At 37.9% G+C, this 25512-nt stretch overlaps 1 long non-coding RNA gene across 1 annotated transcript; it reads left to right on the top strand.

Annotated features, from left to right (window-relative positions):
* The first annotated feature begins 6172 nt into the window (after nucleotides 1–6172).
* Nucleotides 6173–19260, top strand: LOC106728410. Its single transcript, XR_001364718.1, has 3 exons — nucleotides 6173–6297; nucleotides 10218–10223; nucleotides 19249–19260. It is a non-coding gene; the product is annotated as an uncharacterized LOC106728410 (long non-coding RNA).
* The last annotated feature ends 6252 nt before the right edge of the window (nucleotides 19261–25512 follow it).

The raw sequence follows: 25512 nt of genomic DNA, 5'->3' as shown, positions 1-25512 counted from the left end.
CCCTGTCATGCTGATCCCGGTGCCGGGAGCCTCGCTGCTCCGCTGATCCCAGTGCTGGGAGGCATATTATCCTTTTACTATATAGGATAGAGGCCTGGTGCATGGGTAGGGGCTGGCTGGTTTGCCCTGAAGGGTGTCCTGGCTCAGGGTGGGGGTCCCCACTGGGGTGCCTGGCCAGTCTGGGTGAGGGGCTGAGGGCTGTTTTCCGGCTGGCGAGTGACTAAAGCTTCCAACTGCTCCTTGTTTTCTTCTCTCTTTTTTTTTTTATTCTGGGCCAGCTTTAGCTCTGAGGCCTCGCTGCTGAAAACATGGATACAATGTTTCGGTCCGGCTGGGTTTCAGTCCGGCTGTTTTCTGGGGTTTTGTTTACCTTCTTATTTGCAACATAGTATATAGTTGCTTAGACTTGCAGATGAGAGGCCGGCAAGTGAGGCGGGGGACATTGGAGTCCGCAGCAAGCAAGCCTTCCTGCTTGCTTCAGTGCCTGGCTGCCGGCCGCCATCTTGGCTGACAGTTAATATTTGCATATTCACTGATTAGCCAATGAAAAGGGTAGCGGTCGTACGCCAATTACCATGTTTCTCTTTTATTAGTGTAGATAATAATTTTTGTTTAAAAACCACAGACAGTAAGAAGAATATCTTAATTCAAGACCAAGTGTATATGTATCTTTCCAACTCTGTCTCTATACCTATCAGTCTTTTCACATTTTATTTTTCATTTTAATGGAAGTATATATTGAAATTTACATACCAGAATTATACATATGTTTACTTAATACAGTTTTATATATAGCCCTGAGATAAAAAAAAACTGAAACTTATAGAATCCTGTAAGTCTCCTATCTCATCAAAAATTAAAAACTGACATTAATAACATAGGTTGGATTACCTGCTTTAATAGTTAATATTTCTGGAACTATATGGTATATACTTTTTTTTACTCCATTCACCCATGTTTTTGCTTCCCACCACTTGCCTCTGATAACTACCAATTTGTTCTTAATATATTCTCTGTATTTATTAGCTTGGCTTGTTTGTTTATTTGTTTATTTATATAACTAGAGGCCCGGTGCACAAAAATTTGTGCACTCGGGGGGTCCCTCAGCCCGGCCTATGCCCTCTTGCAGTCTGGGACCCCTCGGAGGATGTCCACCTGCTAGCTTAGGCCCGCTCCCTGGGGGATCAGGCCCAAACTGGCAGTCAGACATCCCTCTGGCAGCCCGGCAGCCCTCGGGGGATGTCGACTTACCAGCAGGGAGCAGACCTAAGTTGCAGTCGGACATCCTTAGTGCTGCTGAGGAGGCGGGAGAGGCTCCACCACCACCACTGTGCTGGCAGCCATCAGCCTGGCTTGTGGCTGAGCAGAGCTCCCCCTGTGGGAGTGCACTGACCACCAGGGGACAGCTCCTGCATTGAGCATATGCCCCCTGGTGGTCAGTGTGTGTCATAGTGACCAGTCATTCCCAGTCGTTCTGCTGTTAGGGTCAATTTGAATATTACCCTTTTATTATATGGGATAGAGGCCTGGTGCATGGGTGGGGGCCGGCTGGTTTGCCCTGAAGAGTGTCCCGGATCAGGGTGGGGGTCCCACTGGGGTGCCCGGCCAGCCTGGGTGAGGGGCTGATGGGTGTTTGCAGGCTGGTCACACCCCCTTCATGGTGGGGTTCCCCACTGGGGTGCCTGGCCAGCCTGGGTGAGGCACTATGGTTGTTTGCAGGCTCCGTGGCCATGGCCAGCTAAAAGCAGGTGTCTGGGATTTATTTACCTTCTATAATTGAAACTTTGTTGCTTTGAGTGGATCTCAGAGCTGGCCACGGCAGGCGGGAAGCTGGCTTCCTCCATCATTGGGGCAACCAAGCCTTCTGCTCGCTCCAGCTCTGTGGCTGCCTGCCGCCATCTTGGTTGGGTTAATTTGCATATAGTCGCTGTGATTGGCTGGTGGGAGTGGCTTAAGGCATAGCGAAGGTACGGTCAATTTGCATCTTTGTCTTTTATTAATGTAGATTCCACATATAAGAGTGATCATATGTTATTTGTCTTTTTTGACTTATATCACTTAGCTTCCTTTTTATGGCTGAATATAAATTCAGCCATATATGTATACTTTGTTTCCATACCTATATTTTAAATAATACTACAATTAACATATGGGTGCATATAGCTTTTCAGAGTTAATACTTTTGTTTTCTTCAGATAAATACCCAGAAGTGGAATTGCTGGATCATATTGTAGTTCTATTTTTAATTTTTTCAGGAACCTTCATGTTTTTCCATAGTGGCTGCACCAATTTATATTTCCACCATCAGTGTACAAGGTTTTCCTTTTTTACACATCCTTGTCAAAATTTGTTATTTCTTATTTATTTGAAAATAGCCATTCTAACAGGTATGAGATATTATCTCATTGTACTTTTATTTTGCATCTCCCTGATTATTGGTGATGTTGAACAAATTTCATGTACCGGTGGCCATCAGTATATTTTCTTTGGAAAAATGTCTATTTAGATCCTCTGCATATTTTTAAATCAGCTTGTTTGGCATTTTTTGATGTTGAGTTGTATGAGTTCTTCATGTATTCTGGGTATTTGTCACTTATCAGATATATGATTTGCAAATATTTTCTCCCATTTAGTTAGGTTGACTTTTCATTTTATTTTTGTTTCATTTTCTGTGCAGAAGTTATTTAGTTTGATGAAGTCCCACTTGTTTATTTTATTTTTTTACTTTTTTAAAATTTATTTATTTTTTTTTGCTTTTGGTGTCAGTTTCAAAATATCATGGCTAAGACCTATGTCAAGGACCTTAATGTCTGTTTTCTTGTAAGAGTTTCATGGTTTTAGTTCATATGTTCAAGACCTCAATCTGTTTTGAATTAATTTTGTGTATTGTGTAAGCTATTGTAGCATTTCAGTCTTTCGCATATGGTTGTCTAGTTTTTCCAACACCATTTATTGAAGAGACTGTTCTTTCCCCATTTTGGCTCCTCTGTCATAACTAGTTTACCATATAAGGGTGGGTTTATTTCTGGGCTCTCTATTCTTTTACATTAATCTATGTGTCTATGCCTGTTTTTTATGCGTATACTATACTGTTTTAATTATTATAGCTTTAAAATCTAGTTTGAAATCAGAGAGTACAATGCATTCAGCTTTGTTCTTTCTCAAAATTGTTTTGGCTATACTGGGTCTTTTGCTGTTTTTGACATGGTTTAAGATTATTTGTTCTATGTGAAAATGCCATTGACATTTTGTCTATAGATTGTTTTGCATAGTATAGACCTTTTAACTCTATTGATTATTTTAATCCATGAGCATGGAATAGAATATATTTTCTTTTCTTTTTTTGTCTGTTCTTTAATTTCTTTTTTTAATGTCACAGTTTTCAATGATCAGGTCTTTACTTCCTTGGTAGAATCTATTTCTAGGTATTTTATTATTTTGATACACTGTAAGTGGTATTGTTTTCTTAATTTCTCTTTTGCTAATTTGTTATTAGTGTATAGAAACACAACAGATTTTTGCATATTGATTTTGCATTACGCAAATTTACTGAATTTGTTTATTAGTTCTAACAGTTTTTTGATGGAGTCTTTTGGGATTTCTATAGGTACTATCACATCAACTGCATATTATATAAGACCATCGGTCTCCCTTGATAAAACCTTCAAGTGTTTTCCATTCTAGTTTATACATACTACTAGTGACCCAGTGCACAAAATTCGTGCACATTAAAAGGGGATTAAATATAGGAAATATTTTAATATCGCTATTTGCCCTTTCTCTATAATAGAAGTGTCAGAGATGTAAGGAAATTAGTAAAATGTATATAAAAATCTTCCTCCTGTCAGAGTCTGGGACACGCCACGGGACCCAGAGTCAAGTCCCTGCCCACACATGTGCACTTCAAAATTGCATGAGATCCAGACCTGGCCATCCCCACCCCCATTGGATGAGATGCAGACCTGGCTGGCCCCACCCCTGTCAAGCCCTGTCAGGCAGGGGAAGCAGCCTCAGGTTTCCTGGGTGGGCATCTGGCAGGGGGCACAGCCTCAGGGCCCCTGTCAAGCCCTGCCAGGTGAGGGGTGCAGCCTCAGGTCCCCGGTGCACCTTCAGGTCCCTTGGCCCGGTGCCTGGGTGGGGGACGCAGCCTGAGGTCCCCTGGCCCAGCACCAGTGTGGGGGGCATGGCCTGAGGTCCCCCAGCTCAGCATTTGGGTGGCAGGTGTAGCGTGAGGTCCCCTGTCAAGCCCTTGCCAGGCAGAGGGGTGTGGCCTGAGGTCCCCCAGCCCAGTGTTGGGGTGGGGGGGTGCAGCCTGAGTTCTCCCATCAAGCCCCGCCGGGCAGGGGGTGCAGCCTCAGGTCCCCAGCCCAGGCCTGGTGCCACACAGCCTCAGGTCCCTGCTGATCACTCATTACGGCTCATTACATGAACCCTGCCTCTGCTGTGGGCGCAGCCATCTTGTGTTATGGGAACCCTGCCTCCACTGTGGTGCAGCCATCTTGTGATGGTGTGATGGAGCGAGGGTCAATTTGCATATCATCTCTTTATTATATAGGATACCATAAACTCTTTTCCATAATCAATGCAGCTCTGCAAAACTGTTTCTACCTATTTCTGCAGCCTCCTCTTATGCTACACTTTCCCTTGTTAGCATCCTCTTGGTGATGTTTCTGCATTCTTTATTTTGTCTTCTTTCTAATTAAGAGACTCGCTGCTCCTCCCTGCAAGCCTCAGTCTTCACAGGCTCAGCTGCCTGCCTGCCTGATCACCCCTAACTGCTCCCCTGGTGGCCTGATTGCCCCTAACCGCCTCTGCCTCATCCCACACCAGGGACCTAGGATTCCCACCTCCAGCCAGTCGCAGGCACCCGGGACCTGGGCCTCCCTCCCTCTGGCAGACCACAGGCACCCAGGCCCTGGGCCGGCTTCGCCTGGCCTGGCCGCAGCCACAGGGGACCGAGGGCAGGCGACATTGCTTGGGCCACAGGAGCAGGCACCTGGGACCGAGGGGTGGGTGGCTTATCCCTCGCCTGGGCGGCAGGTGCAGGCGCAGCCGCTGGTGCCTGGGACCACGGGGCAGGCGGCTTGTCCCTCTCCCAGGTCACAGGCACAGACGCAGGAGCAGCCGCTGGCACCTGGTTCCGCGGGGTGGGCAGCTTGTCCGTCTCCCGGGCCGCAGCCTGGCTGGTTCCCATTCCTCTCTCGCAAGCTCATTTGTGCCTGGCTGCTCCCCATTCCTCTCTCCCCAGTGTTGAGTGTCTGAGCCGTTACAGCATGAGGGCGTGATGACCATTTGCATATTAGCTCTTCATTATATAGGATTTCACAAGCATATGAGATGAGAATTTAGTGTCTGCATAAATGAAACAGGAAAGTATTGAACAATATATAGCTGATTTCCTGATAGTTTTACTATATACCTTGAAATTGAGAGTGTACATTCGTGCTTCCATCTGGAGAAGGATCAAAGACAAACCCAGTGGAATACTGAACAAAAAGTAATTGTGAATAAAGGACAATTTAAAGAAAGGTAAGTGAGATTGCATGGGAGGTCATCACCTACTTGTGCATTTGACAGGCCAGAAGAGAGTACTGGCAGATGATTCCATGACAAGCTTTATACACGCTTTGATGACATGCTTTTATACATGCATCCTAGCAGGAGGTCAGTAGATTTCCTAACCTGACAGCTCTTGAGTGGGAGACTGCTGGAAAACATAGCACATGGGGAAGGAAAAACCTTTCCTCCACCTGCAAGGTTCATTCAGCTGATCTGACAATAAAATCCACATGAGACAGATTAATGAGAGAAAAGAACCAAATTTAATACATATATACACATGGAAACCATGAGAAAGTCAGATACCCACATATAGGGTGATCCAAAAAATGTATACACACTTTGAATGATTATAAAGTCAGTGTTTATTAACTTACAGTCCTTTTTGAAAATGTAAAAGAACCTCCAGAATGAATCATATATTTTGGTCAGGGCCTGTTTTCAAACTGTTCACCTTTCTTGTCTAGGAACTGCTGATAACGTGAAGCAATAGTATCGCAAACATGAACAGTCATTCCGTTGGTATTTGTGTGCCCTCTATTCGTCAACCGTTTCCAGTTTTGTACCTTAAACTTTATCTTTTATGTGGCCCCATAAATAAGTCTGGTGGATACATTCTCTTTGTTCAAAGCTTAGTCTGGCTTCACCCATTATTTCAAATCAGTTAAACCTGAAAATGAGTGAAAACTAAGTGAGTTATCAGCCGTTAAAATGTGTATACACTTTTTGGGAAACCCTGTGAATAATTATAAAGGCAGTGTTTGAACTTCAATTGCATTTTCAAACTTCCAGTAGCCCTTTAGGATAAATTTCCTTAGTTAAAGCTTAGTCTGGGTGAAAGAGAAAGAAACATCAATTGAGCCATCAGCTGTTAGAGTGAGCATATATGTTTTTGGAGACTCTGTTCATAATCAGCTCAAAGACAGAAATAGAAAATGAGGTAGATTTGACATTCTGAGCTAAGAATCACCTTGGGGATTCAAATGGGAGATAAACCACTGCAGAATAGGTCAAAAAGGTTACCTCTGAAAATCTCTTATGATGGGAAAATCCCTTAATTCAAATTCTTCTAGGCAGTTAAAGAGGCGGGGGTGGGAGTTGAGGTTGGGCAGAAGTTTCTCTTGAACCCACAGGGTCTAGGTTGCCTTTAGCTCCATATAATCTGCATACACCCTTAGCTGGTTTGGTTCAGTGGATACAGCGTCTGCCCACAACTGAAGGGTACCGGGTTTGATTGTGGCCAAGGGTACATACTGTGGTTGCAGGCTTGATCCCTGGCCCTGGCCTAGGTGTGTGCAGGAGGCAACCAATGGAGGTGTCTCTCTCACATCCTGTTTCTCTCTCTCTGTCTCTCCCCCTCTCTATCACTCTCTCTAAAAAATCAATATAAAAACATTCTCAGGTGAGGATTAACAAAACAAAACAAAACAAAACAAATAATCTGCATACCACAGAGGCACATCTTGGGGTGACTGTTTCTGAACCCCCTACAGCTATAACCAATGCAACAACTTTTCGTGGTTACACAAGATTATATGGATTAAGAAATGGCTGAAAAAATATAAATAATCTTACTTTTAGTTAGTTGCATTACAAAATGCATGTGATTAATAGGCCCATTTTTGTATGCTTAATATATTTACTCATTTATTTCAAGATTACTTGGTTCCTAATAAAATACTATTCATCCACCAAATATGAAAAAAAATATTAAACAATCCTTAACTTTATAATTGAGGAAAGCTAAATATAAAATATTTCTTAAAAATATATACAGTAATAATCTTTACTTAATCTTTCTGTTGAAAATGAGAACCATTATGCAATGTTATTTAGCCATTTGTCCAAGATGACTATATGCCACACCTAGAATTATAGGGCTGTCAGTTTGAAATCTTCTAGTGGCTTAATGCTAACTGTCCTCTTCTAGCTCCACAGTAACCAGGTTACACTGCTTTGAAGTAGTAAATGTGCTGCTTGATACCCAAATACATACAGAATTGCTGCCAAAGGCATAGCATCTACCAATGAATTTCAGTGGTGCTGGCCAGAAAATGTCAGGGAAGGTCAAATACAAGGCTTTAACTTGAGAGCCTTGATACTGATCGCTAACAGAAGTTGGCTGGAGACAATGTTTTTAAGCCACAGATTTTTCAGGTGGATTAGCAAAATAAAGGTGACAATATGAATTTTGTAGAAATCTAAATAAAGGCAAGGTATAGGCAGTAAACTAATCCAGCAATCAGAAGACCTGGATCTAGGCTGAGATTTCCAGTGTGAAACTTTGGGGGAAATACATTTGCCTGTTAATTTATTTACAGAGAGTTTGATTTTAAATGTGGAATGAGAGAGAATAGAACCTACCATAACATGCAAATATAGTTAGATATTACTTACAGATGGGAAAACAGGCTTAAAGAAATACAGTCTTTTGTACAAATTAGTACAAAACAGGGTGGGGGGAGGGGGGTCTGGTAATTAACCCAGGCCATTGGAAACCATATAGAGCCCACAAGCATTATTAACCTTTTATACAACATTGTATTTGCTCCAAACTGATAAGCAATGTAGGGTCAAGTAGTGGAGGTGGAGACAAATCAAAACAAATAAGCCATCTCAAATGCGCCTCTTCCTTCCATTCTCACAAGTAACCTAATTCTCTGGTTATCTTCTCACTGTCCAGGGCCATCCATTCTGCTGCCAGGGCATGGCTCCCTGCTCCAGATTGTCTCTCCACTCACGCTGGTCAATGCCATCTCATGTTCTTCTCCCCCACAGTAAATAGTAATAGCTCACAGTGAATCTTTAAAAAATGTTTTGCAATCACTTTTATTTCAGGGTTGTACAATGAATTAAGGTTTATCATGAATTCTTCGACACTCTTCCACTGAAAAGACCTCTCCCTTAAATACAGGCGAACTCTGTGACTGGGTTCATTCATAGACTATGGAGGAAATGATGCAGTTCCATCGTCTGGGGCCTGGCTGCTTTCACTTTCTGTCTTTTTAAATATACATCCTTAGACCCCAGCTATCATGCAATGAGAAGGCCAGGATGCATGAGGAGGCCACATGAGGAAAATGCATTTTGCCACTCTAGCTGAGCTCCCAGCCAACACACAGTCACCTCAACAATGTGAGTGAGACACCTGGGTATCCTGCCAAATCAACACAATAAACAGATAAGCATACAATGAACAATTTAATTTTCAGGGAACACAGTATTAACAACCATATCCTCCTGTTGTTTCTAAGAAAACATTCAATCTGAGTGTCTTTGTATTTATACTATTTATATTTCTCATGTTAAAATAAGTTGTTTTAAAAATAGCACTTAGTGTTCTAATTTCCCTAATTTAATGTCTGGAACCTGCCCACTCAACAACTATGTAAATACCAAATTATTCCATCTTATTGTTATCGCCTCATTAATTTTCTGCAGGTTAAATGCATTTTAGAAGATACTTTCAAGTTTCATAATATGTCACCAATTTTCTAGCTCTTATTTAATACAAGCAATTTAATCAAAATGAAATATGGCTTAGAAAATAAAATAGCTGCAGTGTATGAAATACATACTTTTAAAAAAAAATCTTTATTGTTGAAATTATTATATTGGTTCCCTTCCCCGACCCCCCATTGACCCATTTTAGCCTACCCCTGCCCCTGCCCCAGGCCTTCACTACATTGTTGTCTGTGTCCATGGGTTATACATATATGCATACAAGTTCTTTGGTTGATCTCTTCCCACCCATCCACCCACCTCTGCCTTCCTTCTGAGAATATCATTTAACACTTACTATTTGTGGAACATTACATTAAGTCTTACAACTGGTGTATTGTATAAAAGGTGAAGACCCAGGAGATGTGTGCCCATCTTTTCCATTCTGTCTGACTGAACTCCATCACCCGGTTTCTCTTGCCATCCCTTTTCCGGTTGGGTTTAGCTAGTGGGAGGAAATGAGAGAGACAGATGGAGGCATTTCATTCATATCTTTCCCACTGCAAGGCCACCAATTTGTTATTTTCTGTATTCTTCCACAAATACCCTTTCATTACTGCTATCCTCCTCAACGCCTTTCCTCTTAAACTTGGCTTTCCTCACATAATTTCCTCTCCTTGCCCTCCCTGGTGGAGGAAGCCTTCTTTCTCTTGCTCTCCGTTGCTACCTTATCATCATTTTCTGTCGCCTTACCCCTGCCCACAACTCTGCACAGTCGCTGTTCATTAAATTCCCCTCATGATCCAAGGTGATTCTGTTTTCTCTCTCTTACCACAATTAGTAAATATGCCACAACTCAAAAAATAATTGTAAAGAGGATTATTGGGAAAATTGCACCTAATATTAAGAGTTTGCTGAGGAAAGAGCAACATTTATGAGATGAGAGATGGAGTAGTATTCATGAAGTGACATATCAACTGGGCATTGGACCTCAACTGGATTTCCCAATAGCTATTTAAAATTATATTAACTTTTTGAGGATGCCAGAAATAATCTTTTCCTTGCAATTATTTATAATTTCATTATCTATATTTTCATACAGAAATGTGGATTAGTTTTGTTTGGTATTGGACTTTATATTTTAAACTTTTTTTTTTTTTTGCCAACATATTTCTTTTGTGTGAGCAGTCTTCAGTTATAACCTTTATGGCTAAGAGCTATGTGTTTTCCCCCAAAATATTTTTTGCCATTATTAGAAGTTCTGTTATGGGTGTTATTATACATATATTAAATTTGATGTGTAGCTAGGAGTGAAATTGCTCACTTAGAGAGCATGTGCACCTTTAGTTGTATGATTGTTAAATAAAATGGTTGTATTGATCCATATGGATGATATTTCACATCATCATCAGTATGTTAATGTTTGCCATACAGTTGAAATATGGTAATACTTGCTTTGTTAGCTCAATATAGTTCTGTGTCTTTAAAAAGATTTATTGAGACTTATGGATAAATATCCACCAATAGGTCTAACTCAGATGTGATTCAAATGTAAATTAAATAAGGAAATCTTTTTTTTGCTTTATACAGAAAGATATCAAAAACTCATACATGTGAAATGAAAAGAAAAAAAGCAATTGAAAAGGGATTAAGTTGATAAATGTCCATTTTTTAATAGCAAAAATCTGAAGCACTCACCTAAATATATATATACTCCTTAGAATGTACTGTATTACATACAATAGCTAAAAATTTTACAATATGTAATCCAAATATTTTTAGTGCACCAAGGGCCTATTATTTGTTATTATTATTTCTCCATAACTATAATACTCCTCACTTTTATACCATGTGTCTGGAGCTATGAGAATATGTGTATGTGCCTGATGATTTCAAAATGGATTTACTTTTTATTAAATAATGTAAAGAGTTTCCTTGGCATTTTCCACGTAGTTTCTTACCTTTATGCATAAAACAAGCCACATTAATTTTCATCTGTAGTAGAGAAAAAAGCTATTGTAGACATGCTTAGTGAATAGACTCATATTCTAAGAACAACCTCATTCTCTGGCTTTTGCCAGCCTTCCCCTTCTCTGCAGGGTTCAACAGGCTGCCTTCCACACTCTGACCCTACTTTCCCAACCCCTGGACCCTGCCCTGAGGTGCTGGGAAGTCATTCCACCTAGACAACAGTGGTGCTTGGTCACTTTTAGGAGCAAAGGACAAGCTATAGGAGTCACTGGTGCTGTCGGAGTGACAAAACTTCCACTTGGCTTCTGTCTAATTTCTGAGCATTAGTCAGAAGCAAGTGGAAGTTTTATTACAATGATAAAACTGCAGACCATTTTACAACGTGCTTCTTTTTCATTCCTTTTAAGCAAGATGGCAACCTTTACCAATCATTCTCCCTATTATACAAGTTTAAGTAACTGTGACCCCCCCTCTCCCACCTCCATCCCAAACAGGACAATGTGGCTGACTAGCAGAGCAGTTTTCTTGGCATTCCCAGCACCATTCATTGTCATAACAAGAACCGACCCCAAGTTTATTGTTATTTTTATTCAATCCTCAAACAATCATTAATTCAATTCTCAACCAATTATTAAATCAATATCCAATTAATGATTGTTTGAGGATTGAATAAAAATAACTATATTCCTGACTTGTGCTAGTTCTAGAACTATTCTCTTGACCTTTATTCTACCTGAAGGTTTGTAGTTAGACAATAAATAATTTGAAAAAAAAGTTAAATGTGTATTATATAATATCCACATAGTGATAACTGTTGCAACAGTCAAATCAGGTTGAACGGAAATGTGGCTTGGTTGCTCAGGAAGGCATTGGAAAGAAGAAAATTTCTGTTGGGGTGTGTTTCCCACAAATGGAGCATCCAGGACAAAGGAAACGGGATGGTGCTGCAGGGCAGGCTCATCAAGCAGAGGGTGGTAAGAGACAGGCAGGAGGGGAGCTTGGGGCTGGATTAGATCAATGACACTCATAAACGTGTGATGGGAAAGATATAAGAGATTCCCATGATCTGAATTCTTGGTAAAAGATGACTTTAGCTTCTCTGTGGAGAAAATTGGAAGAAGGATGAACAATGGTAACAGATACATTAAGAAGGTATTTTAGATTCTAAAGTTCATGCTTTAAAAAAATATATGTTTTTTATTGGTTTACAGAGAGAGAGGAATGGAGATAGAGAGGGACAGAAACATCAATGATGAGAGTGAATAATTGATCAGCTGCCTCCTGCACACCCTCTACTGGGGATTTGGACAGCAGCCAGGGTTGGAACCACATTGGTTCCTGGGTCAATGCTCAATTGCTGAGCCACATCAGCTGGGCCAAAGCTCATTTTTTTAAAAATCACTATTCTATTTTATATCTCTAATCTGTGAATTCACCAACTCCTAATTCATTTCTGAAATAACTATTTATTGCCAGGCAGAGTTCTAGGCTTTTGGGATACAGCACCCAAAAATCAATAGAAATATCTATCCTCATGAAACTATATCCTAGTGAAGACAAAATGTAATAAACAAAGATGTGAAATGCACAGTGTGTCAGGTGATAGTAAGTGCTATGGTACAAAGTCAAGCATGGCAAGTGTCCACAGAGCACACAGGGTTTGAACATTTTAATAACATGTCCATGGAGAGTCTTAAGGAGAAGACGGCGTCCAACAAAAGACATAAAGAAGATACAGGACAAACCAAATATATTGCCATGTTCAGTAATAATAAAGAGTCTGTTGTCACTGAAACTGAATGAGGAAATGACACTAGAGGAGGAGAAAAGTTCAAGGAAACATTGGAAAGTCCATATGATGTAGAATCTATAAGCATTTGTACATGCTCTGGCTTTTACAATAACTGAAATGAGAATAACTTGGAGAGTTTTATGCAAAAGAGAGTCATAATCTGATTTGCTTTAAAGTGCTGTTTTGAAAATATGTCAAAAAGTGCTTGATGCCGACCTGCTTGCAGGCCATTGTAATAACCAGGATGATAAACAATGGCAGCTCGTATAACAATGCTAGTAGAAGAAGTAGCAAAGAGTAGTCAGAATCTCACTGGATTTTAGAACTTTAATCAATGGGAAGTTCTGGCGTGTGAGAGAAAAGGATTGCATGTTTTGGAGACTGAGCAATCTCATTGGTTCAATATTTAAAATTAAGTCATAATTTTAAGTAATATAGGAATGTAGTGACTAATAGTGAAAATGTGGCTAACGGAAAAAAATAGTCCCCATTCTGTGACCAGAGCTCCTTTCCATTATTTTAAAATTGTATTTGAACAGAGAAAACAACATATGGGTTTGGGACATAATTATCCACAGTCTAATCTCATTGACAGATTTACAGACTAAATGTGATAGGGCAGTGAAGTGTAAAGAGAAAAAGAAAAATTCTGGAAGCCAAAATCTTAGATTTATTCCTTCCACAAAAAGGGTAGATAATATTTATAAAGTGATAAATGTGCCAAATGCTTTTACGTGCATTATCTCATTCTCCTACCGAATCTTACAAAGTCGACATTGTTTTCATTTGTATATATGAGAAAATCACAGCACTGGGAGTTTAACATTTTTCACAAGATAGCCAATACGTGTGCTGTGGAACCCTAGGACAAGCTATTTAAACATATTGGAACTAAGTTTTCTGTTTTTATTTATATTGAGAGTGCATAACTAGATCAAGTTAGAGTTGAAATATTTCACTTATCCTTAGTATGTATGTGAATTGATCCCAAATATCTTTATTCTTTCAGTGGGCATAGAAAGTTTAACAGATATCAGGTATAATATTAGAACAAAGTACCAATTTTCTCTAAAAGCAAAAGAGGTGACTACTCTCAGAGTCGTTCTAATGAGTATACAGAGGGAAAGTAGTTTGGCTCATTTAATTTTGTAAAATCTCTCTCCTGTACATAATTCAAATTCATTTTTTGCCCAAAGGAATAGTGAGGCAGGTATGCACTAATTCATGTCATAGTACAAGAATAGGTAGTAATAAAACACTGGCATTTTCCAAATTGCCAGTATAAAGAATTGTCAGAAGAAGACGAGTATTATCTTCAAATTCTCCAAGGGGTTAACCTTTATGTTATCTGTTAAATATGAATGATGTATTAGCTTCTCATATTTCCATATATAACACTTTATGCCTGGGTCCTGTTCCTCAGGATGACCTTGATGTAATCGGAGATAATAGTGTTCTTTACCAAAGACATTAATCAATAACTTTATAATATGAAGCTCTATGAATATTTAATAGCTTCAGCTTGAATAATTCAAATTTTGCATCACTAAAAAATAAAGTCGGTTGAGTGACTGAAATTTCTTTATCCCTCATATTTCTATTATATTTACTACTTGTTTGAGAAGGGCATGGAATTATACATGTTGATTATGACATAATGCATCTTTTGCTCATTTTTCCATGTATATGTAATTTTTATTTATTTTTAGTTCCATTGCTGAACATGACCATCCCTTTTGGTGAGTCCATAATTCAAGCAAGAGCTCATGTGGAAAGAAGTAGCCTTAATTCAGCTAAAATGCACTGTTAAAAATATGCCTTAAATTTTTTATAGGTGAGAACATCAAATAACTTTCAAAATAAAAATACAGAATCATAAATGCCTATTAAAATTGTGTTGAAGTCTTAAAAGGGGAAAATAAATTATAATAATTGCAGATGAGATTGAAATCCAGTGTATAACTCATCTAAGAAAAGGCTTTGTGGAAGTTCATTAAAATAGAATGTCAAGCCCTAGCAGTGTAGCTCAGTTGGTTAGGTGTCCTTCCATGCACCAAAACGTTGCTGGTTCCATTCCTGGTCAGGGCACATGGCCGGATTGGGGGCTCGATCCCCAGTGGGGGGCATGCAGGAGTCAGAGTATCAATGCTTCACTCTCCCATGAATGTTTTTATCTCTCTCCCTTCTGAATTCTCTAAAAATCAGTACAAATATTCTAAACATAGTAAAATAAAATTGAATGTCAATATGAAATATGTAACAAAGTCATTAATAAATGGAAATATATATGTAAATATATTACATATATGCATATATTCATTCTAAACCATATACAATCATTGTATCCCCCCCAAAAAGTAAAACACAACAATTTTTAAAGCTTCAGGATTAGTCAAATTTTGACTTTTTTTTTAAACAAAAGAAAATTACCATTGTCCATGGTAGAAAATAAATGTCAGCAATAGGGTAGATTTATACATAATCACACAGTAATACTACTCCCTCAGTAATGTGTTCTAAGTTTTTCTGTAAAATTTAATTAAATCATGGATCTGAATGTGTTCTAAGAATATGAATATACAAAAGAATAATTGTAGTTCACTAAAATATTTTATTTGCATATAAAAATCACCTGTGTTTGGGAATGCTCTGAGAGTATGAATTACATATGGAGAGCCAATTATGCGTACATCCACTAAGTCTTTAAGTTCAGTAAGCTGGATAAAAGTTCAAACTTATCTATAATAATAAAAGCATAATATGCTAATTAGACTGGACAATCTTCTGGAGGAAGCCAGGGCTGCGAGGGAAGCCCAGGTCCTGGGTGCCAGAGGGAAGCCAGTGCTGGCAGCCGGGGGAAGGAAGATCTACTCTTGAACCAATTTTGTGCATCAGGCCTCTAGTACATATATAAGAAGATGCATATATAATTTCTGACATATGTATATATGTATATATCAGTAGTTATTTGTAAAAAAAATTACCTCTGATATACTTTATTGTTTTGAGTTGTACTTTGCCACCTGAAATTATAATCTTGTTTTTAAAGTAATTTATTTTTTTCTTTCTTCCTACTAGATGTACGATTCAGCAGAACAGAATTCTTTCTTGTTTATGTTAGTAGGTTTGTGTACCTGTATTGAAGCTACACTTTGACAAAGACCAAACAGAATAGCATTGTTGTATATGCAGGCATTTTTTTTGTTGTGGTTGTTGAAGGTGGGGTGGGGTGTTGGGCAGAGAGTGGAAGGAGTGAGCAAAGAAGAAAAAAAACACAAGAAAAATAACTCATGGACAGGAACAACAGTGTGGTGATCTTATGGCAGAAGGGTGTGGTGGAGGTTGAAGAGGGTATAGGGGTGATAAATGGTGATGGAAAAAAATAAAATAAAAGGAAAAATAATAACACTGTACACTGAGTGGCCAGATTATTATGACCACCTGACGTTTGTAGGCAAATTAGCTATACTTTCGCGCTGAAGTTGCTAGATGGCCAGACCATTATAAATAGGGAAGCAGGTTGTTTACCACAACAGTAGAAGTTATTTTTTTTCTGAAGATATGGGTAAACAACGTGATTTAACAGCCTTACTTCTGGGGAAGGGGAACTTACACATGACAGAAAATTACCAGGCCCTCTTAATAGCTGTTATTAAGGTAAATAAGTAAGTTGAAAATAAAAATAATATGAAAAGGCATTTTGGGTATAGATGTCAGGAATATAAAGAAGATGAAAAATAAAATATTAAGGAAAAGCACTGGATATAGAATTACTGTGCTTCCCAGGAACATGAGTTCCAAGTACTTACTCCACATTTTGTGGAAAGGTATACCTCCAATAAGCTTCCAGCAGTGCAAAGTGCATCTCCTGGTTCAGAATGTCCTGAGCAGTTTATCACAAGATTCTGGGAAGATTGAGGGGATGGGAAGAAACAGAGATTGTAAAGTGTGTGTGTGTGTGTGTGTGTGTGTGTGTGTGTTTGTGTGTGTATACATGTGAAACAGAACAGTGAAGAAAAAGTTCCTTACTCCTTACTTCTATTCTACTTCTATTACTGAAGAACGAAACCAGGCCAAAAAATAGACTGTGTCATTTTTTTTAAATTTTGTAATATGAGGGAAAGTTCAAGCTGACAAAGTAAATCAGCAGATTGATCTGAGTTGGGGGGACACATGGTAATCTCTACGATATCCTATATAATAAAAGGCTACTATGCAAATTGACCAAACAGCGGAACGACCAGTCACTATGACACGCACTGACCACCAAGGGGCAGACACTCAATGCAGGAGCTGCCCCCTGGTGGTCAGTGCACTCCCATGGGGGAGTGCCGCTCAGCCAGAAGCCGGGCTCATGGCTGGTGAGTACAGCAGCGGTGGAAGGAGCCTCTCCTGCCTCCGTGGCAGCACTAAGGATATCCAATTGTCAGCTGTCAGTCAGACATCCCCAAGGGCTCCTGGACTGCGAGAGGCCTCAGGCCGGGCTGAGGGACCCCCTGAGTGCATGAATTTCGTGCAAAAGGCCTCTAGTTGTTTTATAAAGTGGAACAGGAGATCAAATGCAGGACTTCTAATACAGAGACTCAATAAAGACCCTTGATAATGAATAATGATCTAAAGTATTTACCTAAGGATTTATTGCCTTGTTGACGGTTTTTGGAAGTGGGCTATATTTTTTTATCATAACAGATGTATATTGCCATAAACAAGGGATTTTCAAGCCAATTTCATGTAGCCTAAAATTATTTTATGTATTATAAGAGAAATGCTAAGACAAGTCTTGTGGTAAAATCAGATTTATTGTCTCTAGTAGTTACGTGTGTTATTTCTCCATATATTATCATTGTGATATATTATCCATTCTTCACAGCAATGGCTGTGCTGTGGTAAATAAAATATCTCATTGTCCTTCTATGTCCATTTTGCATTATAATGTTTCTAAGCAGACTTTTATAGTTCTCTCAAAGAATTATAGCAGGTCTTTAAATAAAAACAAAGTTAAAGCAAAAATCTTAGCCTCAGTTACAAATCCTATCTATTTTTAAGTGGAATTTTAAGTAAATATTCTTTCTTATATATTTAAGAAGAAAAATATGTGGTATCTCCATGGTATTATCTAAAGCTCATTTTGTCCTGAATAAAAGCAAGATCAGATAGACTAGAAACAGTCTAAAATAGACAATGTGACAAAAAATAATGAAAGTAAAACTAAGAAAAACTTTACATTTCTTTTCATTCTAACCGTTTAAACTATACTATGCTATAATTATATATTAATCACTTTCGAAGCACTTCTACTTTGTGTGGGAAATGAAAACTTTTAATTATATTGTGAAATTAACTTAAAGTGTAACATTCACATACAATTGAATGAAATTGTTGGGTCATGTGTATCAACAATAGATAATACTACTTATTGAACAGGCCACCCTTTCCCTAGTGTTACTTATCAAATTTCCATATATGTATGAGTCTTTATATGGACACCCTACTCTCTATCATTGATTTCTGTGCTTATCCACAGTCTAAAACATATCTTCTTGATTTATTTTCCAATAAATGTGATAAGTTATTAGAATAATCCAACATTTTAATTCTTTTAAATTACTGCCTTTATATTATTTATCCGTTATATTTTAATATATATTTTACAACATCCACAAAAAGAACCCAGTTGTCATTTTGTTTGTAACTGAACTGAATGTTTAGAATAATCTGAGCAAATTTACACCTAACAGTATTGAATCACTAATTGCAGGAATATGATTTTGCTCTCCATTTATTTAGATATTTTTAAATATACATCAATAAGCTTTATAGTCTTTAGGGATGAGTACTTGTACATTAATATGAATATCTTTCATGCATTTTTATTTCACTGTCAATGATATCATCTTTCCTTATTATTTGTTTCTAGTAATATACAGTGTATAGATATTCAATTGATTTTTACCCAACAGCTTTATGTTCAGGAACATTGATCAGTCTACTTTAGAAGTCTAATTGTATATCAGTAGCTTATCTTAATTTTCATTAATCTTATATATCTGCATAATACTATTTTTATTGCTTACTTCTAATTTTTATCTTATTCTATTGCCCATGTGTTTTAAACACAAGTGTACTAGAGAAAATAGTAACAGGCTTTCTTGTCTCCTTCCTTTGTTTAAAGAGAAACATTTTTTTACATTAGTAGGATTTTTTCCTTAGATTTGTAAATATCTGATCAATTCTCTTCTGTTACTAGTTAATTTTTATTAAAATTGCTAAATAAATTTATCTAATATTTCACTGGTGTTTAATTTTATGATCACATGTTTTCTACTGATGCAGTCATCACAGTGAAATTATATTAGTAAAGTTTTAAATTTCAAAGGACTCCTTCATTCATTGACTAAATCCAATGTGTTCATGATGAATTATCATTCATATATATTGTTCAAAATATTATATTTAGGATTTAGGCATACCCATTTATAACAGAGATTGACCTGAGGTTAGCAACTATTTCTTCTCTTTTTTTCTGATCTTGGCAGAATATGTATATGATTTGTGTATTTTTTCCCTAAAAGTTTCAAAGAATTCACCACTGAAAAAAATTGATCTTCTTATAGGAGTTTATTTAATCAGATATTCATTTTTTCAATGGATATAGGATTATATAAGATCTCTATTTTATTATATAAGATCTCAATTTTAATAGGTTGTATGTATAGCTTTTTTTTTAAAAAAATGTTTTTCTCAATGAATGAGATACCTAACTCAAATTCTGCTAATGTTAAATATTGGTTTATGCCTGAATGTGACAGAATTGAAATAGCAATAATGTAAAGTTATATCCAATTTAAATGTAGGAAATCCTTCTTTATCCAATTCCTTTAAACTTCCCCACAATTAATTTATTTCTGTGCATTGTGTTTATTTCTGTCTCATCTTTTAAAAATGATTCAATGCATATAAAAATGTATACATAAGCCCTGTTATAAGCTGAGCATTATTTCTAGGTTATCAAGGCAACACTAAAAATGTATAGGTATTTGAACTCATGTTTTTTACTCCTGATTTTACCTAAATTGATTAATAGCTGACAGAAAAAGTAAAATAATTATGTCTTTAAGGGGAAAGTATGAAGTACTAGAGGCCTAGTGCACGAAATTTCATGCACTGGGGGGAGGAATGGGTCCCTCAGCCTGGCCTGCATCCTCTCATAGTCCAGGACCCCTCACTCCTTACCACCCGCCTGTAGCAGAGGCAGGAGAGGCTCCCGCCACTGCCACTGCTCTCGCCAGCTGTGAGCCTGGCTTCTGGCTGGGCAGTGGGAGCGCACTGACCACCAGGGGGCAGCTCCTGCTTTGAGCGCCTGCCCCTGGTTGTCAGTGCACATCATAGAGATCGATCATTCCGCTGTTAGCTCTATTTGCATATTAGGGTTTTATTATATAGGATTATTACTTCAAATGATGGTTCAGGTCTTTGCATATAAGAAAACACAAAATGAAGGATGTCATATATATCATCTGAGATTTACATTAAAGAGAAATCCTATGAAATAGAAACAGAAATATTCACAGAAACTGAGTTAAAGTATGTGTAGATTGGTTCTAAAGATTATAGTATTTCCTGTAATACCAACAAATGATTAGGAACATCATCATTATTTCTCCAACACTAAAAAAGAAAAAAAATAGTAATTCAAAATATAGTGCCCAGCTGGAGTGGCTCAGTTGGTTAAGTATTTTCCCATGCACCAAAAAAAAAAAAAAAAAAAGGTTGCTGGTTTGATCCCTGGTCAGAAAGCATATGGAGGGCATCCAATAAATCTCTCTCTCTCTCTCTCTCTCTCTCTCTCTCTCCCCCTTCCTCTCTCTAAGCATGCACTTGGGTGAGGATTTAAAAATATATAGTAACATATGAAGTAGCCATGTCCCATTATGATTGACCACTGAAAGTTTATTGTATGAGGCACTATTATATGATCCAAAGTACTGCCTTATACCCTCCCATCTGCCCCCCACAAAAGCAATTCCTACCAAGAATAGTAGTCATAGGTATTTGCTATTGACACATATTTTTCTTTTGGCCAATCACTTAATTTTAGAGAAGCACAGCATTAATCATCATTCAGATTATAATACAAAATGAAAGCAGAGTGAAAATTCAAAGGCTTTATTCAGAATATGGAAACAACAGTTAATTTGTAATTTCAAGGTAACTATAAACACATCCTGCTCTCACCAACTTAGGGGTTGCACCAAAGTGTATGTATTTGTTGCGTATCATGCTAGTTCTTTTAATCTTTTAGCCTTCAGTCCATGAGTGTGTGTGTGTGTGCGTGTGTGTGTGTGTGTGTGTGTGTGTGTGTGTTTTAATAGTATCGGGTGTTTAAAAGTGCTGACCAGTGTTATTTCTTTTTTTTTTATCTTCCTGAAGCTCATGACAATGGAATTATTTCTGCAGAGCCTATACAAAGTCACAAACAAAGTCACCAAGCTGGAGCTTGTCACCCAATAATAGACTCTGTCATTTATGAGTTCCCACTTTATGGCACGCTATGAAATGCTTTTACCTGAACCATTACTGAGCAACCTGAATCGTAGGGATAAATCTGCCACCGTGTTCTGCATACAATGACAGATCATCTCAGGGTGAACGAGTCTCAGTGAGAAGAGAGCAACTTCTATCCAGCCCCCACCCCTGCCCGTGTAGATGCATGCCTGAGTAGGAGGAAGCGCTGCTTTCTTACAATGTTATTTATTGGGAGCTGTTATTCCACTGCAGTTTTCACTCACAATTTGACAATTCCTCTTGCAATGTAGTTGCCACAGTGAACAAAACACTTGTCTTCTGTTAAAACTGCTGTCAGTAAAGGAGCGTTCATTTCCTTCCTGCTGATTCTCACTTTGAGCATCTCTGTGCCAGGCATTCTGCCCGCATTTGGCATTCATGATTTTATTTATTTTCCAGCATCCCTGCAGGATGTAATCATTATCTACTTTTTAAAAATGTCCAGGTCACGAACCTAGGAAGTAAGTATACCTAGTAACCATTCGACCCTGATTTTCCCCAATTCCCAACTCTCTGCCCTTTTAATGAGCTACAATGTCACTGGTGTTTGAGCATATACCATATTATTAGCACAGCATTTCTTTTTAAAATTTTAATTGTGAAATATACATGCTACTGCTGTATATAACTTAGAGGTACAATTCAATCATCATGATAAAACAATGTATTCACAAGTCAGCATAATACTTTAAAAGCCTCTGTTTGTTCCCTGTTGACTTCATTCACTCAGGAGTAGTAACCACTAATCCTAAATTATGTATTATTAATCTTCATTTTGAAATCTTTAGCATATATATGTATAGTTAGTTTTGTCTGCATTTTTAATTTATATAAATGAAATTACTGTGTGTTTTTGGAGAGGTTGCTTTCCTCAGTCGACTTTATGCTTTTGAGGTTCATCTAATTTGATGCATTCAGCTGCGTTCTATTCCACCGTTGATAGGCATTTGGGTGGTTTCCAGTATTTTACTATTACGAACAGGGCTGCTAGGAGAATTCTGATTCCATGTCTGCAGAAGCACGTGTACAAGATTGTCTCTAGAGCAGTGATTCTCAACCTTGGCTGCGCATTAGAATCACCTGGGAATCTTTTTTAAATCCTGATTTCTGGGCCTCATCCTCCGGAAATTTTGTTTCTTTGTTATGGTCTGTGTCCATGGATTATGCATATAGGCATACAAGTTCATTGTTTGATCTCTTCCCACCCAGCCTCCCCTGTTGAACCTCAGAGGGAAGGCAGGTAGAGCCATCTTTTAGAATGCAGATTTCTGGAAGGAGTTATCTAAGCCAATCAATATGGAGCAGAAACTATGGAAAGTCATCTTTACTCTGGCCCTGCTGAAGACAAGGTTGGCAGGATGGACAGAAATGAGATATAGGAAATCTAGGAGTTTATTTCCACCTAAATTAATATTACTAACCATCCCGTGTGCATTTCAGGAAAATCTTTCCATCCCAATATCACAAGCACTCCACTTCCACTGATAACAATAGTATAGCTCCCCTTAAGCCAAATGGGACTAATTGTACCTCAAGGATGTCCAATCAAGGGCAGATAAGCACAGATCTATGGCTGAAAGCAGGGGCAATTTAGTTGTTTCAGCTGGGATCGAAAGAGTCTTATAAACCACAGGGCCTCAATTCCACTTACATTTGGAACATTATGTGAAAGCAAAATTAAAGTCTGAGTATTAATATAGACAATATTTATCTAATCAGAATGACAAGATGATTTCATTGAGCTAAATCTGTCAATGTGAAAGACAGAATAATGGTCCCTAAAAGATCTCCATGTCCCCAAATTCACAGAACAGGTGGAAATGTTACATTACATGGCAAAGAGGAATTAAAGTTGCAGATGAATTAAGGTTACTAATCATATGACCTTAGAGAGAAACAACTAAATGAAGCAGGTGTGCATAATGTAATCACAAGCATCCTTAAAAGTGGAAATGTGAGTCAGACGTCAGAGTGATAGAAAGTAAGAGGAGCTCAAGCCGTTATATTCTCGCCTTCAGAACTTCCAGAAAACACCACAGCCCTGCCAATACCTTGATTGGAGCCCACAAAAACGTCCAACCCACAGAACGGTAAGAAAATAAATTTGTGCAGTATTAATCCACTAGGTGTATGGTAATTTGTTACAGCAGCAACAGAAAACTAGTACAATGAGTTTAAACCAAAATTTTGCTTTATGGTGTGTGTTTTTTTGTGTGTTTGTTTTTCTTTTCTTTCTTTTTTCTTTTTTTAGCTTCTATTTCTCTATATTCAGTGGTGGAGGGTTTATGGTAACAAATCAACTCAATTTTAAACCAGTAGAAAAAATATAGAATGAGTATACCTGCAACTCTGCCAGGCAGCTCTCAATAATGAAGAGAAGGGCCCATTTATTTCATGTTTTATGAGAAATCTTTTCAAGTGCCTAATGAAACTTACGTTTTCTCTTACAACTTTTAAAAAGATTTTTAACCTGTCCTCTTCAAAGTCTACTCACTAAATAAGTTCTACGACTGTTATATTTTACCTCCAAGCTTTTTGCTTTTCTTTTAAAAGCTGAAGAATCAATTTCTTATTGATCTTTCTTATATCCAACTCGTTTCTGAAACTCATTTCTGATACTGAGCAAACTGTATTCTCTTCCAACTTGTTTTGACATCTATGTGTGCTCTTAATCTTTGTTAACGTTTTTATTATTTACCTAGCCTTCGAATTTAAAACCTTGGGAATATTCTTTACTGATAACTTTTTCCTTGCATGTCTATCTGGTCTCCAAGCCTCTTGAGTCTGGCTTTATTCTTCCATTGCCTTTGCCACAATCTTAAGTTATTCTCTTCATTTCTTACCTGGACTATTGCAATAACCTTATAGTTGATCTCTCTGTTATCATTCTATTTCCCATCCAGACATTTTCATGCTCCTATGAGGCTTCCCTTTCAAAATCCTATTTTCGGTATGCATTTGTTGGAAGTTGTCATTGTATTTCTGCTCCCTACTGACTCCAAGGCCCCATCACTCCGTCTCTACAAATTATAGGATTGTGATCTACTCAAGCTCTAGTCATTGTCTTACTGTGATGTCTTATAGAGCTTGGAAAACGTCATGTGCCAAATATGTATAAATAAAAGCCAGAATAGCTGAAGCCAACAGTTTTCACAGTAATGGATCAGAGAGATAATTCGGTCTTTGCCGATAGTCCACTGAAAAGGTGAAAGAGAAATATTTTCCTCTTAATCTCCTGCAGCTGAAATTGCTTTCATCCCCATCAATCTGCTTGGTGATTACAACCAAACCTTTCTGACAAATCCAAATTGTATCTATGCATTAAAACAGTGATTTTCAACCTTTTTCATCTCATGGCACACACAAACTAATTACTAAAATTCTACAGCACAACAAAAAAATATATTTTTTTGCGGACCTGACAAAAAAAATACTGATAATTTTGATTCATTCACACTGATCGGCTATTGTGTTTGCTGTTGTAATTTTTTTATTTGACAATCTAGGGAAAACAGGTCAGTGCCCCTGTCAGGTATTGCATTTTTTAAAAATTCCTGTGGCACACCAGTTGAAAATTCACTGTGTTAAAGGACTGATATAATTATTTTAAGAGGCTGTTGCTAATTAACCTAGGATTAAGAGATTGAAACTAGTACTTAAAAGAATGCAGGCTCTGTCTAATGGCCTTTCTATAGCTTTCCATTGTTTAATGGATAAAATTTAGTATTTTTGCTGAAAGCATTCAGTTCACCTAGTCTGTGAATACAGACACTGATATGGTCTACTGATCATAAAATAAAAATATCTAAATTCTTAAACTGATTTAACTACCTTTAAAAGGATTTTCCCTGTGGTAAATACAAGTAGGAAAAGTGACAACAAAGAAGTTCACCATTTGTTTCTGTTCTTAGCCTGATGGTTTTTTTTTTTTTAATCCTTACTGGAGGTTATGATTTTTACTGATTTTAGAGTGAGAAAAAGGAGATAGAAAGAGAGACAGATCAATGTATGAGATTAACACTGATCAGTTGCCTCCTGACCTCGCCCAGGTTCTGGATTGAACTCTCAACCTAGGTGTGTGCCCTGACTGGGAATCGAACCGGCAAACTTTCTGTGCACAGGAGGATGCTCCAACTGAGCCACCCTGGCCAGTGCTGCACCTGATTATTCTTATCAGGTCTTTC

This window comes from Myotis brandtii, unplaced genomic scaffold (genome assembly GCF_000412655.1).
Source record: "Myotis brandtii unplaced genomic scaffold, ASM41265v1 scaffold115, whole genome shotgun sequence".
NCBI classification, from domain to species: domain Eukaryota; kingdom Metazoa; phylum Chordata; class Mammalia; order Chiroptera; family Vespertilionidae; genus Myotis; species Myotis brandtii.
Note: the sequence above shows the minus strand (reverse complement) of the source record. Positions and strands in the feature narration are given on the sequence as shown.